This window comes from Protopterus annectens, chromosome 5.part0, assembly GCF_019279795.1.
Source record: "Protopterus annectens isolate FY-2018-M chromosome 5.part0, PAN1.0, whole genome shotgun sequence".
Classification (NCBI taxonomy): domain Eukaryota; kingdom Metazoa; phylum Chordata; order Ceratodontiformes; family Protopteridae; genus Protopterus; species Protopterus annectens.
In genome coordinates, this window is record NC_056735.1 from 797,279,065 (window position 1) to 797,296,736 (window position 17,672).

Here is a 17,672-nt window from a genome sequence, read left to right on the forward strand (position 1 = left end):
AAGTTAGATGGAGTCATTGACTCCCCAAATGACTTTGTCATCCTACATAAAAAATAATTGTCCCACTTAAATAACTGGAGCCAAAATCATGGCTAAAAATACATTACTGTATCCTTTCGAAAGTTATCTATGCCATGGATCTAACAAAATATCAATATGCCCAGAAGTGACCTAGTTGTTCGAGATATGGGAAATGATGTGGGCAGTGACCTTACCATTGACTAACATTTGTCCATTGTTGTAAGAAAGTCCTTTTATATTGCACAGTTTATCAAAGGGATTGTGTCTAGATCTAGGGATGTTAGTGTCCCCCTTTAGTCAGCCCTCATTATGTCAAGCATCGAATATAATGCCCTTTTTGGTATTAATTTGTCCAGACATCTGCAATAACTGGAACTCTACAGAGGTACCTTACTAAGAGGAAACAAGGCCTAACCAACATGTACTATATGGACTGATTCAAAACCATGTCACTCTACTTAGTATCCTACGAGCTGCTAAGAGGTGACCTGTGTCTGGCATACAAGGCATCCTCAAATCCAGCACTAATGGACTTACTGCACATTAGCAAGTCAAACCAGATCAAAAGTACTCAAATCTAAAGAATCTAAACCCCTTTTGCAATATCAAAAGAATGGTTTGGAGGGACAGGTATAGAGGATACTGCTGCTCTGGAACTTATTCCCTATCAAACTAAAGCAAATTTCATCCCTGATATTGTCAAAGAACCATTTGGATCTTTGGTTGCAAAACAGAAAATTACGCCCTGAACTCTACAACTAATAGACAGAGGCAGTTCTTAAATGCTTTATCCCATGCAAGAATCCCCTCAAATTAGCCATGGTATTCCAAGTTATTATCATTAGAAGTAATATATAATTATCAATTATGTGATGGGAAGCCTAATGTCTAGACAAATGTAATATGTTAATTCAAGCAGAAAAAGAGAATTTGGCTAGACTTAAAATAGTCCTCAAAGCAACTAACCTACTATTTACCATTGAAAATATGAACCTATAATTTAGGGCTTGTCCCCTTTTGGAAATTTTTTTTTCTTTTTCCTTTTTTTTTTTTTTTTACTTTTATTTTTTGATTCAGCCACTGGGGATGCACAAGCCAGTGCATTTCTGTCCCAAGCGCGGATAATTAGGGAGGGTTGCATCAGGAAGTGCATCTGGCATAAAAGCTCTGCTAAATGACTTATGCGGAGAACATTTCATATTGCCATACCAGATCGGTTGAGGCCCAGGTTAACAACAACCGCCGCCAGTACTGTTAGCCAACAGGGAGCTGGCGGAAATTAGGCTACTGTTGGCCGAAGGACAAGTGGAGGAGGAAGACATGCCTGAAGGCAGGAAGAGAGGAGGAGGAAAGTTAGGAGTGTAGTAGTGAGGGTAGGAATGTTGGCAGTATGACTGGTATAGGGAGAGAGCTAGCTGATATGATGGAGAGAAGGAAGGTTGATATATTGTGCGTGCAAGAGACCAGATGGAAGGGAAGTAAGAGCAGGTGTATAGGAGGTGGGTTCAAATTGTTCTATCATGGTGTGGATGGCAGGGGAAATGGGGTAGGGGTTATCCTAAATGAACAGTATACCAAGAGTGTTTTGGAGGAGAAGAGATTGTCTGATAGAGTGATGTTTACGAAGCTTGAAATTGATGGTGTAATGATGAATGTTGTTAGTGCATATGCTCCACAAGTTGGGTGTGCAATGGATGAGAAAGAAAAAGTTTGGAGTGAGTTGGATCAAGTGGTATTGAGTGTACCCAAGGGTAAGAGACTAGTGATTGGTGCGGACGTCAATGGGTATGTTGGTGAAGTGAACAGAGGGGATGAGGAAGTGATGGGTAGATATGGTCTTAAGGAGAGGAATGCAGAAGGTCAAATGATTCTGGATTTTGCAAAAAGGATGGATATGGCAGTGGTGAATATGTATTTTAAGAAGAGGGAGGAGCATAGGGTGACATACAAGACTGGAGGAAGATGCACACAGGTGGATTATATCCTATGTAGGAGGGCCAGTCTGAAGGAGATTGGAGACTGTAAAGTGGTGACAAGGGAAAGTGTAGTTAATCAGCATAGAATGGTGGTCTGTAGGATGATGCTGATTATGAAGAAGAGGAGGAGGAGTGTGAAAACAGTGCCAAGGATTAAATGGTGGAAGTTAAAAAAGGGTGATTGTGAGGTGGAGTTCAGGGAAGAGTTAAGACAAGCACTGGGAGGCAGTGAAGAGTTACCAAACAGCTGGGTAACTACAGCAGAGCTAGTAAGGGAGACTGCTAGAAAGGTGCTTGGTGTGACATCTGGACAGAGGAAGGAGGGCTAGGAGATATGCTCAGAATTAGTTCAAAATGATGTAAAAATTACTGAACCTACAGACATTGCCAACATACTGGCTGACAGGTTCAGTCCAAACTTCTCCCCCCCTCCCTCCCAAAAGGTGAGATATCTATACCAGAGAATTATAGCCCCCCAAACATCTCTAATGCTCAGGTGAGAACTGCTCTCTCCAAGGCAAAAAACACAGCATCCATGGGACCAGATGGTGTCCCCGGATGTGTGCTCCATGAACTCAATGAGGAATTAAACCCGCAGTTAGGGCAGCTGTTTAATCTTAGCCTCACCTCAGGATACATGCCTAAGGAGTGGCGTACGGCAACTGTGGTCCCACTTCACAAAAGAAGGTGCCTCCACCGACCCGGGAAATTACCATCCCATCAGCTTGACAAGCTTGATCTGCAAATCTATGGAGAGGATCATAATGGAACTCATAAATAAAGACATAGGAGACTTGCAGACTTTGGATCCGACCCAGTTTGACTTTGTCAAGGGCAGATCATGCCTTTTAAACCTGGTGGACTTTTTCAAAACAGTCACCAAGGCCATTGATGAGGGAAAGGCAGTCCACACAGCCTACCTCGACCTGGCAAAAGCTTTCGACACAATACCCCACTCAGGTATCATTGAGAAACTCATCAGCTTAAATGTAAACCCATACGTCACAAGATGGGTTGCAAATTGGCTAAGTGACAGAACCCACAGGGTCAGAGTTGCTGGTGCCATGTCAGACTCAAAGCCTGTCACAAGTGTTATCCCACAGGGCTCATTCCTGGGCCCTCTCCTGTTCGGCATCTACTTTTCAGAAGTACAAGCAAACAAATAATAATTGTTATTATCCTTAATGGCCTATATCCAAAATTATAGTCTCCCCTTGTTTCTTGAGCTTCCCCTGTTCATTGTCATCCCATTCCACTTTAAAATATATTTTTATGCTTGTGCTATGTACAGGAACCTTTACTGTATTACTCTGAAATACCCATTCAAATCGGGTAATCAAAATCCACCTTGTTCTACTGAAAGAATCAATTAATTCCACTTGACTCTTTCCATCTTCCCTTCCCAGATGAAGTCCTTCAGCTCTTTATTGATTGTTGTCCACAACTTCTCCTCTGGTTGATAAAAGCATGCCTGACCTGTGTATAAGACTAAAAACATTTCAACTGCTTGTATCTTACTATCCATATAACAAAGCTTCCATTTTCTGAGTTTTTTTATTAACTTTTGTTTAGTTTCTTCTTACATATCTTGCACTGCAACAACAGAATCCTTTTTAATCCATCCTCCAAAATATTTTATTTTATGATGTCCCCATAAATAAAGTTTTTGTGGAACCATTTCATGTGTGGGTATATAATTTACTGCTATTGCCTTTTCATTAATTTTGTATCCAGCAAAGATTTGAAACTGTCTCAAAATGTCCCACAACACTGTGATGTCTCTTTCTGTTTTTCTCAGGTATAAAAATAAAAATTATATGGAGCAAGCCCCTTCAAAAATATGATATCACACCAATATGAGGTAAGGGCAAATTTTCTAATTTTTTTCAGTCTTGTACACTTGTCCATTAGCTGCCTAGTCAACCTTTCCCATGATCGATCATTGGAATACCACCCATAAATACATATATATATATATATATATATATATATATATATATATATATATATATATATATATAAACATATGTAGATAGATATGTATATATGTATGTATAGATAGAGATATCTATAAATATATTGATAGGCATATATTTATACATATAAATATCTATATAGACACATACAGATACTCACTTGCTCTCTCTCACACACACACACACACACACACACACACACACACACACACACAAGCACACACACACATACTGCATTATTAAATTATTTCATAGAGCCAGCAGAACTAAAATTGTCACATCAACCAACCAAACCTGCTGAATACTAATCTGCTTCACAGCAGCTGTTAAAAAAGAGTTTATTTTTAAGACGCATAAATGCAATGAGTTGACTATGGGTTACCTATGAGTGTTCAAAGCACAATTTCAGTTCTCCATTTATAGCTAGATGGATATCGAAAACTGTGAATCAAAAAATGTTCTTCTTATTCTTTCGGCTGCTCCAGTTAGGGGTCTCCAGAGTGGATCATCTGTTTCCATTTCTTCCTGTCCTCTGCATCATGCTCTTTCACAAAATTTGCAGATGACTGCAAACTGAGCACCATTTCTTCCTGTCCTCTGCATCATGCTCTTTCACAAAATTTGCAGATGACTGCAAACTGAGCACCATAGTTGAGAACACATCTGACACAGATATCCTTCAGAAGGGTCTTATAGAAATGGAAAACTGGTGCCAGAACCATGGCCTAAAGTTAAACGCCAAAAAATGCATAGTCATACCCTTCGGGAAAAACAAGGTTACCCATAGCTACCATATAGGCGGCAACCCACTAAGCACAGAAGAGGTTATCAGGGATCTGGGTACCCAGGTTGACAGTAACCTTTCATTTGATACTCACGTTGCCAAAGTAGTTAGGAAGACCTTCTACATTGCCCACCTGATAATGAAGGGATTCACATCTAGATCAAGGGAAGTCATCGTCCCCCTGTACTCATCACTCATCAGGCCAATGATTGAGTACAATGCCCCATTCGGAATGTATCTGACACGACACCTGCAGCAACTGGAAAGGCCCCAAAAGTTCCTCACCAAAAGGATAAAGGGTCTCAAAAATATGTCCTATGCTGCCCGACTGAAGGAACTTCAGCTCTACTCAGTCGCTTACCATCTGCTCAGAGGTGACCTGTGCCTGACATACAAGGCCATGTCCAACCCAGAATTGATGAACATGCTTCACCTCAAAAAATCTAGATCCCTCAGAACTACAAGGGCAGGAGACTTAAACCTTGACACGGTTATAAATAGGACGTGCTGGAGGGACAGATTCATCACCCAGAGACTCCCTATGCTGTGGAACAAAATCCCGGTACATGTGAGGCAGAGCACCTCGCTGGCTTTGTTCAAGAGAAATCTTGACCAATGGATGGGAGATCGCAGATATACCCCAGGGATTATCTCAGTGTCACTGCTTGACAGAGGCAAAGCAAAATAACGGGCATAGTATCCTTCAAACTAAAGGGGTGGTGAAAGCCACAAAACTCTGGCTAGGATTATAATTGCCCTTGGGCAGATAGCCTAGTATGAACCTATGAACCTATGAACCTATGAGACCTGGTGGTGGAATGAGGAAGTACAGGAGAGTATACAGAGGAAGAGGCTGGCGAAGAAGAAGTGAGATTGTCAAAGAGATGAAGAAAGTAGACATGAGTATAAGGAGCTGAGGTGCATGGCAAAGAGAGAGGTGGCGAAGGCTAAGGATAAGGCATATGGAGAGTTGTATGACAGATTGGACACAAAAGAGGGAGAAAAGGACCTGTACCAATTGGCTAGACAGAGGGACAGAGCTGAGAAAGATGTGCAGCAGGTAAGGGTGATAAAGGATAGTGAGGGAGACGTACTCACAAGTGAGGAGAGTGTGTTGAGTAGATGGAAAGAGTACTTTGAAGGGCTGATGAATGAAGAGAATGAGAGAGAGAGAATGTTGAATGATGTGGGGATAGTGAATCAGGAAGTGAAACAGATTAGCAAGGAGGAAGTAAGGACAGCTATGAAGAGGATGAAGAATGGAAAGGCTGTTGGCCCATATGACATACCAGTGGAAGCATGGAGGTGCTTAGAAGAAATGGCAGTGGAATTTTTAACCAGATTGCTTAATGAAATTTTGGAAAGTCAGAGGAGGCCTGAGGAGTGGAGAAAAAGTGTTTTAGTACCTATCTTTAAGAATAATGGTGATGTGCAGAGCTGAAGTAACTACAGAGGGATACAACTGATCAGTCACAGCTTGAAGTTATGGGAAAGAGTAGTGGAAGCTAGGTTAAGAAGGGAGGTGATGATTAATGATCAGCAGTATGGTTTCATACCAGGAAAGAGCACTACAGATGCAATGTTTGCTCTGAGAGTGTTATTGGAGAAATACAGAGAAGGTCAGAACGAGTTGCATTGTGTCTTTGTGGATTTAGAGAAAGCATATGACAGGGTGCCTAGAGAGGAGTTGTGGTATTGTATGAGGAAGTCGGGAGTGGCACAGAAGTATGTAAGAGTGGTACAAGATATGTATGAGGGTAGTGTGACATTGGTGAGGACTGCGGTGGGAGTGACAGGTATGTTTAAGGTGGAGGTGGGATTACATCAAGGATCAGCTCTGAGCCCTTTCTTATTTGCAGTGGTGATGGATAAGTTGACAGATGAGATCAGACAGGAGGCCCCGTGGACTATGATGTTTGCAGATGACATTGTGATTTGTAGTGAGAGTAGGGACCAGGTTGAGGAGACCCTGGAGAGGTGGAGATATGCTTTAGAGAGGAGAGGAATGAAGGTCAGCAGGGCTAAAACAGAATATATGTGTGTAAATGAGAAGGAGGGTAGAGGAATGGTGAGGATGCAGGGAGTAGAGTTGGTAAAGGTGGATGAGTTTAAGTACTTGGGATCAACAATTCAGAGTATTGGTGAGTGTAGAAAAGAGGTGAAGAAGAGAGTACAGGCAGCATAGAATGGGTGGAGAAGTGTCAGGAGTGATTTGTGACAGACGGGTACCAGTAAGAGTGAAAGGGAAGGTCTACAAGAGGGTAGTGGGACCAGCTATGTTATATGGGCTGGAGACAGTGGCATTGACAAAAAGGCAGGAGTTAGAGCTGGATGTGGCAGAGTTAAAGATGTTAAGATTTGCACTGGGTGTGACTAGAATGGACAGGATTAAGAATCAGTATAATAGATGGTCAGCTCAAGTTGGAAAGTTTGGAGACAAAGCAAGAGAGGCAAGATTGCGTTGGTTTGGACGTGCTGAGGAGGGATGCTGGGTATATTCGGAAAAGGATGCTAAGGATGGAGCTGCCAGGTAAGAGAAAAAGAGGAAGGCCTAAGATAAGGTTTATGGATGTGCTGAGAGAGGACATACAGGCAGTTGGTGTGAAAGAGCATGATGCAGAGGACAGGAAGAAATGGAAACAGATGATCCACTCTGGAGACCCCTAACTGGAACAGCCGAAAGAATAAGAAGAAAATTTTTTGATTCACAGTTTTCGATATCCATCTAGCTATAAATGGAGAACTGAAATTGTGCTTTGAACACTCATAGGTAACCCATAGTCAACTCATTGCATTTATGCGTCTTAAAAATAAACTCTTTTTTAACAGCTGCTGTGAAGCAGATTAATACTCAGCAGGTTTGGTTGGTTGATGTGACAATTTTAGTTCTGCTGGCTCTATGAAATAATTTAATAATGCAGTATGTGTGTGTGTGTGTGTGTGTGTGTGTGTGTGTGTGTGTGTGTGTGTGTGTGTGTGTGTGAGAGCAAGTGAGTATCTGTATGTGTCTATATAGATATTTATATGTATAAATATATGCCTTTCTATATATTTATAGATATCTCTATCTATACATACATATATACATATCTATCTACATATGTTTATATATATATATATATATATATATATATATATATATATATATATATATGTATGTATTTATGGGTGGTATTCCAATGATCGATCATGTGAAAGGTTGACTAGGCAGCTGATGGACAGGTGTACAAGACTGAAAAATTCCCGAAATTAGAAAATTTGCCCTTACCTCATATTGGTGTGATATCATATTTTTGAAGGGGCTTGCTCCATATAATTTTTATTTTTATACCTGAGAAAACCAGAAAGAGACATCACAGTGTTGTGGGACATTTTGAGACAGTTTCAAATCTTTGCTGGATACAAAATTAATGAAAAGGCAATAGCAGTAAATTATATACCCACACATGAAATGGTTCCACAAAAACTTTATTTATGGGGACATCATAAAATAAAATATTTTGGAGGATGGATTAAAAAGGATTCTGTTGTTGCAGTGCAAGATATGTAAGAAGAAACTAAACAAAAGTTAATAAAAAAACTCAGAAAATGGAAGCTTTGTTATATGGATAGTAAGATACAAGCAGTTGAAATGTTTTTAGTTCTTTTAGTCTTATACACAGGTCAGGCATGCTTTTATCAACCAGAGGAGAAGTTGTGGACAACAATCAATAAAGAGCTGAAGGACTTCATCTGGGAAGGGAAGATGGCAAGAGTCAAGTGGAATTAATTGATTCTTTCAGTAGAACAGGGTGGATTTTGATTACCCGATTTGAATGGGTATTTCAGAGTAATACAGTAAAGGTTCCTGTACATAGCACAAGCATAAAAATATATTTTAAAGTGGAATGGGATGACAATGAACAGGGGAAGCTCAAGAAACAAGGGGAGACTATGATTTTGGAAATAGGCCATTAAGGATAATAACAATTATTATGCAGAATATTATATCCATAAAGTAGCAAAAAGTATTCTTAGAACTAAGGTAACATGGGAATGTAGAAAGGGGATTCTGACAATAGGGATGACTGCAATTAGGGATATAGACAATATGCAAGATGGAGACGGAATTTATTGGGGAGAATCGGCAAAGGAGCCAAGGTATTGGGAGCAAATAACTAGGGAGAGAAAAATGATAGAATGTGAAGACAACAAGTATTTATTTGGACTGCAGGTTAGAGATTGCCTTCCCAATCAAGGACTGATATTAGAGTAGAGACAAAGCAAAGAAATAGTGGAGATCCTTAACGAAAGAACAGTACTTGTATAGTTGCTGGTGGAATCTAGAACAGAAGCTGCCATTAAAAAGGAGTAATTAGTAGAGAATATAAACCATTGCATGATAACTATAAGAATCAATTAGAGAAGATTAGAAAGGACTGGGAAGAGAGAACGGATAACCAATTCACAAAAAAAAAAAAACAATGGAAGAATATATGTATGTCTCCCAAATATGCAACAAAATCTAGAAGATTTAGGATTTTTGCTTGGAATTGTTTACATAGATATTTTATACCCCAGGTAGACTCCACAGAATTTTGCCTCAGGTAGACAGCAAATGTTTGAGGTGTGACTGAGAAGAAAACGGTAATTGGGAGCCTATTTTCTGAGAGTGTGATGATTTGCCATACTTTAAAAACTCCCTGAAGGATGCACTGTCAGAAATGCTGGGTGATGCAGATTGGTGTGACTAGGGAGGTGATTTTTCTGGTTATGATGCAGAATTGGAATTGTCTAGATATGGTAAGGCCTTGCTGTGTCTAATTATGGTGACTGCAAAAAAAAAGCAATTACTAGAAAATGGAAATCAAAATCTAAACCAGGTATACTAGAAATAGTGAATATAGTAACAGAGATAAAGCAGCTGGAACTGAGATCTTTAGAAAATGGTAGGAGCCAACCACATACGAAAAAATGGGAATTGTGGGAGCAATACATACAATGGAAGAATTTGGTTTAAAAGAAGCAGGACTTAAATGACATTTGTAATGTTTCACTGAAAATGACTTAGTATGGTTTGTGATGTAAAATGCTTGCAACTAGGATTGTGTTGGTATGGGTTGTTTTCATTTATATAAATGTATGATTGTCTATGTCTTAAATGATGGTTTAATAAAGATGTTTCTTATTTAATAAATGTTTTATTTAATAAAGAGCAGGAATTGAATACATTATGTAATGTTTATTAGGTTATATAATATGTTACAATATATTTGAAATATAATGTTTGTAAATGAGAAAGTGTTAGTAGAGATTGATTAGTTTTATATAAATATAAATTTGTCTGTGTCACAACTGATAATTCAATAAAGGCATTAAAAAAAGACAAGAGTATAGAAAATTACAGACTTGCTTTGTCCAAATGCAAGATTTTTTATCCTTATTCAGGATAACCTGGCAGAATGTTTTGCATTCACTTCTGGTCTTATCTTCCATTTTATTAGTGTTTTCAGTTTCAACTATTCAGGCATATATGTTAGTCCTATCCAATCCTGTCCCATCCAGAGAACCTTACTTCCATCCACCACAAAAAGGCAAAATCTCATTGTCTTATTATGGATTATCTACTCCCTGTAGACTTTACTCTCCTCTGTAATCATGTTACTCTACAGTCTTAGTGCATCTCATTTACTTCACTTATGATGATAATCAGCTTCTTTATTTCAGTGCTTCCAGCACTCAACACTCACCTTTCCCTTCTGTTGTTAAGTTTTATTGAAGTAACACACCAGTTTCACAGCATCTACAGCCACCTGTGAACCATTAAGTCTTGTTCCTATTGCCTGTCTGCTTCTGTATTTCTCTCTCTGCCACTCTCTCTGTCTCTCTCTCTAATTCATCTGTTCTGCATCATTTTATAACTATTTTATTTAGGCTGTTTTCCAGTATCCCTATTTATCCATGCCTTCACATTCTTTTGCCATAAAAGATGAAATAAACTTAGAGATTTTTTTCTCTTTTGTGTACTTGCAGATACTCTTCAAGACACTGATAAACTGTAAAGCACACACAACCATTTATGTGAATAGTTTTGCTGTCATTTCTTCCCTTTCCTTGCTGTGTATATTTATATGAATTAATGTGTACAAATATAATTCGGTTAGCTAATTGTTAAGGAGGTTTTATAGTGGTAGTGCTTAGCTGAAGGAGAAATTATCCGTCACAGTTATTCATCCATTTGTGGTCGATAACAACATGGAAGGCAGTGGTTGCTGTGAATTTTCTTGGTTCTTTAGTTCCAGTGATATTTGTTTCAGGATGGCTAATGAGCTTCTTTCTGTGATGAATACGATAATTACACAGGCACACTGACCATTGCATTTAGCTACTGGAACAAGGAAATAATGATAGGCAAGATATAACAGGGACCATAACAGGCCTAGCCATATACACCTTTAGGTAGGCACAGTTACAAGTTAATGGCTCCCTTTATGAGTACCAATAAGTGCCAATCTCCCAAAACAAACAAGGCTATACATGATAGCCCTGGTGTGAATTCATGTCGGCCCATCCAAATGGCAGTCAATGTGTTACTTTACTTGACCTACAGAAGTAACATTTTCCATAGGCTGTGTATGTGTTCAGTTAGGAACTTTGATTTCAGTGATTTGTTTATTTACTGGTGTAAATTTATATCATAATATGGGAGTTTGCAGAACCCCTGGCTTTACAAAGAAATACAATGACAGTGCTTACTTTTTGAATACTAGTTATGTGGAGCTGCATAATTAAAGCTTTTACAGTCTTAATGCTTCATGTGCATTCTGTTTCATTAAGAAGGAGATATAAAGTAGATAAAGTTATGCATTTTGATAAGTTATAGAATTCTTCTTTCTTCCAGAACTGCTATGGTTTCAAGTTAACTTGCATTACTATGTCCAGCTAAGAACTTTGTGGAATATAAAATGAAGTTCAACAGCACCAAAAGACTGTGTTTAACCAGTCAAATAGCTCAAATGGAAGGTTATTGTTAGGAATCATTTACAATTACTAGGTGCTGAGATAGTTATTTCTTTTGACTAACTGTTCAGCTTCAAAATCAATTCAGAATTCTAACTTTGCATGGACCATTCACTATACAGGTCAGAATTACATCAAAGCATTTGATATGAAAGACTGTATATTTTTAACATTTACAATTAGTCTGACTCTCTTAAGACACCCTAGGTATGAGTACTGACAGATAGATCATAAGTTTTTAAAACATGGTCATCAGAAATTCATTTAATTTGACCAACTCTTACACAGTTACAAGTCTATCCAGGATTTATGTTCTTTGAAATTGCTATACATTTAAGAAGTCTTTCCCATCTTCTCCCACATGTCAGTAGGGCTGCAGAAACTTTGAAGAAGGCATTCTATTGGGATAGCTCATAAGCTGGAAAGGGTCTTCTGAGACAGCTTTACTCTTTTCAGGGAAGGAAAAAGCAATATTTCCATATTTCATATATGAAAACTATTAAGCATCCATTTTGTTATGTTTGGATCGACATATTGTTGAACAGGTCACTAATTTTTTTCTAGAAATATTTTGTCTGTGTCCAATACCTCTGATGTTATCCAGTCCCTTTTCTAGGGAAGTTATTAATGGGAATTCTCTTTAAGATTTTTAGAGGACTCTGGCATTTGAAATTCTACTTACTTTGACAGCTGAACATTCAACTTTAAACATTTTGAACTGCTTCATTTAGTAATGTATGAACTGTTTTAAATGCATAACAGCATAAGCAATGTTTTAGCTATCTTATATATGAATTGTGTTAAATATTTTTAAAATTAAATTCAGTCATGATATTCTACATATTAAAAATCTAACTGACTCGGTTAGTCTCAAATCTTTTGAAAAACAACTATTTCCCACACACATGTTCTACCTACTTTACTAGCAGTAATCATAGAACATCAGATATCAGATACACAAAAGTGTACCCTGGGAAAAGAATAATGACTATCTATGGATTTCATTTGGTTTCCAAGTACATAATCTTTCAATTTGAAATTTCACAGTGCCATTTTATTTTTAGTATTTTTTTTAGCATATATCATGTTTGCTTTCATTATGTTGCTATAACTTTTTCAATGTTTTATCTTAATATGAATTTTTTAAAAGTATTTTTGCTGGATAATGTTTTGTACATTTTTGGAGTTATATGCAATCTCTCTGGAAAAATATGTACATAAACCTTTGAATATGCCCGATATTACCTACCATAAATATATCCCTTTCCTGTCTTTCTGTCATGCACATTCATTAAGATCTTCAGTGATATATAATGAAAAATTGTACATTGTCAGAAAACTGTTTTTGTTTCCCGTGAAAACACCAAAACAACCTGCAACTCTGAACTTTAGAACAAAATCTAAATAAAAATAGAAATAAATAAATAAACAAATAAACAAACAAACAAATAAGTAAAACCTCATGCTGAGAAAACAGATTGGACAAATGCTGGTCAAACCAAAAATAACAGCACATATGCTTTCGTGAGATATACCCTCTTCAACACATCCACCAAAACTAGACTCAGACAATCAACCCACAGTAAGTTGATGGCTAAAGAAATGAAGGGACTGCTACAATTCAAAGACCAAGTCTTGACCCAGTGGAAATATACTCCTATGTGAGGTCCTTCTTACCTCTTTATTGTTCCAAGCAATGTTGCCAAAAAGTCATTAAGTCATCATAAAGCATTCCTCTGGTAATCCTTCCTACATTCCCACCTACATTAATTCTGTAACCAGCAGACCCACTAAAAAAAAGAAATATTCTCATTACAACCCATCCCTACTTTTAAGGATGCAACCACCCCCATGATTCTTCATATAACATGTTGCACTCACCCATTATACTTGTTAGATGTATTTGCACTATAAAGATGATCCTCTACTTTAAGAAAGTCCTTAATGCAGCCCATATGTGTCTGATTCTGTCCTACCCTTTTTATAAGTATATGCAAAGACTAATACGTATTCCTCCATGAAACATTTTTATCCTATAAATCTCTTGTAATTTTTTTAATTTGTTGTATTCAGTTGTTTTGGAGTTTGTCTGCCTTTTCACTAAGTGCAGGTCTTTCTGTGAAGTTTAGCTTAGAATCTATTTAATTTTGCATTGATTTGATCCATATATATATCTATATATGACAACAGGGATCCCTATCATATGACTTGAGTTTTCAGAAACTCAAAATTTATATGGTCGGGACCATATTATCGAGTTTTTTAAAACTTGAGGGTTTTAAATGGAGATCATGGTACAGTATAGATCAGGAAATTTGCTCTTTTCCTCACTATATTGCAGTCTTGGAGTTGGTATATGTAATTTGCAGGAGTGTGTGAGGTGCAGGGGTTAGAGGTAGATTTTTGTAGTTTTTTTTTTTTTTTCATCAAGTTTTCACAAACTCATTCATATGGTCCTAACCATATAAATTTGAGTTTCTGAAAACTCGATCATGTGATAGGAATCCAACAATAGATATATGGCAACATAGATATATACCTAGATAGACAGAATAGAGAGACATAGGTTCATAGGTTCATAAGTGTGCACTAGGCTAATGGCCCTGAAGCCTTTACAAGCCTAGCCCATAGGATTACACTGGCATCATGCCACCCAACCTTTGTTCCCAGTGCCTCTGTCGAGTAGAGCCACTGAAGTGATCCCTGGGATGAATTTTCTATTTCGCATCCACTCATCAAGATTTCTCTTGAAGACAGCCAATAAGGTGCTCTGTTTGACATGTATGGTAAGTCTATTCCATAGCAAGGGCAGTCTCTGGGTTATGAACCTGTCCATCCATCATGCTCTGTTGACTGTGGTAATGAGGTTGAGGTCTCTGGAACATGTAGTGTGGAGGGATTGGGATTTTTTTTCAAGAAAGCATTTCAAAAAGTAAGACTCTAGTTGTTAATCTTTCAAAACGTTTGCTTTCTGATGCTGAATTTAGTGTTCTAACAAGAGGCTTGTCGTTTATACCTGCCTCTGATATGTCTATTACTGATGCTATATTTGACTTAAAGATTTTTACTAGGAATTTAAATTTGAAATTAATGTTTTTACATACTAATAATAAAGAAGAACAAGTTGTTTTTAAGAGACCTAGCACTTTTATACCTAAAACGAACTCTATTGTAAGTGCATTTGAACAGTTATGTATTACTGATTTTTACAATGTCATAGATAATAATATTAATTTTAATAAGAAACACAACCTTAGTAAAGATGAACTAGATACACTGAATACACTTGAGAATGATTTCAGTTTGGTAATTAGACCAGCTGATAAAGGGGGACAAATAGTTGTCTTAGATAAAGCAGACTATGACTCGTTAATGTATGAAATGCTTAATGATAACAATTTTTATCAACTAATAAACAGAGCATATGCAGATCAAATGATTCAAGAGATTACTAATGAAATTAAGAGAATGCAGTTTGAATGCCTAATTACTGATGAAATGGTGCAATATTTTTTGGTTTTTAAACCTGTAGTGCCTGTTATACAGGGGCTTCCAAAGCTGCATAAGAATAGTATTAGACCACCTATGAGGCCTATAGTCTCTGGGAGGGGATGGTCAACAGAGACTATCTCAATTTATGTGGAGAAAAAATTGAGACCTGTCTTAGATACTATGTGCCATGTGCTGAAAGATTCTGAACACTTTTTACGAGATTTATATGAGTTTACCAATCATGGGACTATTGATGGTGAACACATTTTGGTTACTTTGGATGTTGTCTCCCTTTTTACAGTTATACCCAATGAATTGGGTATAGACTTTATGAGGAAATTACTGATAAAAGTAGGCACATATAATGCTGCAGAGATTATAGTCATACAGAAAGTGATAGCCCTGGTACTATATAACAACATTTTTATTTTCAATGACAACATTTATTGGCAGAAGAATGGGGTAGCCATGGGCAGCTCCTGTTCAAACAGTTATGCCAATGCTGTCATGGCTACATGGGAGATAGAGTATATTTTCAATAGTATGTATGCACCTTACATTCCTTTCTTCAGAAGGTTTGTTGATGATTGCTTCTTTCTATGGAAAGGTACACTGGATGGATTGAAGCTTTTCATTGAATATTTGAATCAAACCACTGATTTTTTAAATTTACTTTTAATTATTCTTACACAGGCATCAATTTTTTAGATGTTTTTATTGATAAGGATATATTAGGCAATCTTAGTACCAGAATGTACAGGAAGGAATGTAGGGTGAATAATCTCCTATGTAGACAAAGTATGCACCCAGAATTTGTTTTTGATAATGTTGCACGTAACCAATTTTTTAGAGCATCAAGACTCAGTGTAGATCCTGTTGAATATGAGCATATGATGCTTACTACTAGTATGGAGTTAAAGGACCGAGGCTATCATACTAACAGCATTAGTAAAAATGAGAGGATGGTGAGACATATGAGATCCAATAAAGCTAAACCATATTTTTCTAATGCTGCTTCTAAGTATACTAAGAGCAGGGAACCCACACTTAATGTCTGTCTCACTTATGCTAGAGATATCAAACATTATACAGATATCATTAATAGAAATTGGCAGATACTAGTCACTGAACCTACAATCTCCTCTTTAATTGGTATTAGACCCCAATATACTTTCAAGAATAAGAAGAATTTGTATAGGAGATTGTGTGGGGTAAAAATGGAGAAACCTAGTATGGAGCATAAAGGTACACGACCATGTGGTCATTGTCCACAGTGTCCATATATAGACACAAGTTTATTATTTTACCACCCTGATACTGGAAAAATTTTTGACATCAGGGTAGGTGCCACATGTGAGACTGTACATGTTGTTTATCTGGCTGAGTGTCAACAATGCCATTGTTTCTATATAGGCAAGACTGATAGAACTCTCAGAGAGAGAATGAGAGAGCATTTATATCATGTCAGAAAGAAGTCCAGAATTAATGCCTTGGCAAAACATATTAATACTATGGGAGAAGATCACAAATTTACCTTTAGAGTTCTATCTTTGATTTATGAGAATAATAGGGGAGGTGATGTGAGAGCCAAAACTGAGGAGATAGAAGCCAAATGGATTGTTAGACTGAGATCTAACTTAGGACATGGCCTCAATGAATGTGTTCCTATTAAGCCCCTACTACGTAACAGACCATTAAATAGAAGATGTATTTTTTAGGCATTCAAGTTTATTTAAGTTCTATTTAAGTTATGTTTTTATATCAACCCATGTATATATGTATATATATTTTTATATGTGTATTTTATGAGTGTTTTTATAAATGTAACATGAGTTCTGTGTCTTTAAATTTGTTCCTAACTTCTGTCATGTGATTAATTAATACATGTATATAAGGTGTGGTTTTTAGATGGAAGGGTTACACCTGATGAAGCATTGTGAAAGCGCTTGTGTCTCCTATTAAACTGGTACCTGAATTATATCATCTGTGGACTTTATTTATACTTTTTGGTACATTCTCAGCCTGGATTTATTGCCTCTTGACTTCAGGGGGCTGTTTGCTTACTTTTTTACAACCGCATAAATGCTTCAACAGAATCACTGTGTTTTCATCTCAACTGCAACAGACTTCATCAGATGTGTGCAAAACAAGTAATTATATCACTTAAATCACCAAAACCCTTTAATACCCATGGATGAATTAAAAGATGCAATCAGTCAATTAAACTTACAATAATTATAATTTTTAAATTGTAGTAATGTAGATTTAAGCAATGAACATTTTAACTTATTTTCTAAAGGGCTCAAATTCATTCCAAGAAGGAAATTTGATGTTAGTAAAGTGATTATAGATTTTAAACTTTTTGTATGAAAAATTAACTAAGACATCATGATTTCTGGTAACCAGTTGAACAGAGACAATGAG